This window comes from Pteropus vampyrus, unplaced genomic scaffold (genome assembly GCF_000151845.1).
Source record: "Pteropus vampyrus isolate Shadow unplaced genomic scaffold, Pvam_2.0 Scaffold4315, whole genome shotgun sequence".
In the NCBI taxonomy this organism is placed as follows: domain Eukaryota; kingdom Metazoa; phylum Chordata; class Mammalia; order Chiroptera; family Pteropodidae; genus Pteropus; species Pteropus vampyrus.
Window position 1 is genome coordinate 3,986 of NW_011893096.1, and position 563 is coordinate 4,548.

The following is a 563-nucleotide window of genomic DNA, read 5'->3' on the forward strand; positions in this document are numbered from 1 at the left end:
ACTATGGAGCCACCCCCTACTTAACCATTTTTGTAACTTTGTACAAGTTAGGTATAATAAGAGAACTTACCATACAAAGTTGTCATGAGGATTAAATGAAATGTGTGTAAAGTGCTTAAGACAATGCCTTGACGAAATAAACAGTAAATGGTAGTCTTTACCGTCTTTGTTTTTACTATCCTTATAACAATACCACTGACAACAATAATATTATGATGTTTATATCTGAGGAGATTGGGAAAAGCTTTGCAGGAGTTGGTAGTTATATCAGTTTGCTTGGACTGCCGTAATAAAATATCATAGATTTAGTGGCTTAAACAACAAAAATTTATTTTCTCACACTTCTGAAGACTGCAAGTCACATCAGGGTGCCAGCGTGGTTGGGTTCTGGTGGGAACTCTCTTACTGATGGCTACCCCTTACCTTCTCACTGTGCCCTCACATGGCAAAGAAAGACAGATGTTAAGCAAACTCTCTGATGTCTCTTCTTTAAAGGATACCGATTCCATCATGAAGGCTCTAACCTCATGAACTCATCTAAACTCAATTATTTTCCAAAGGCC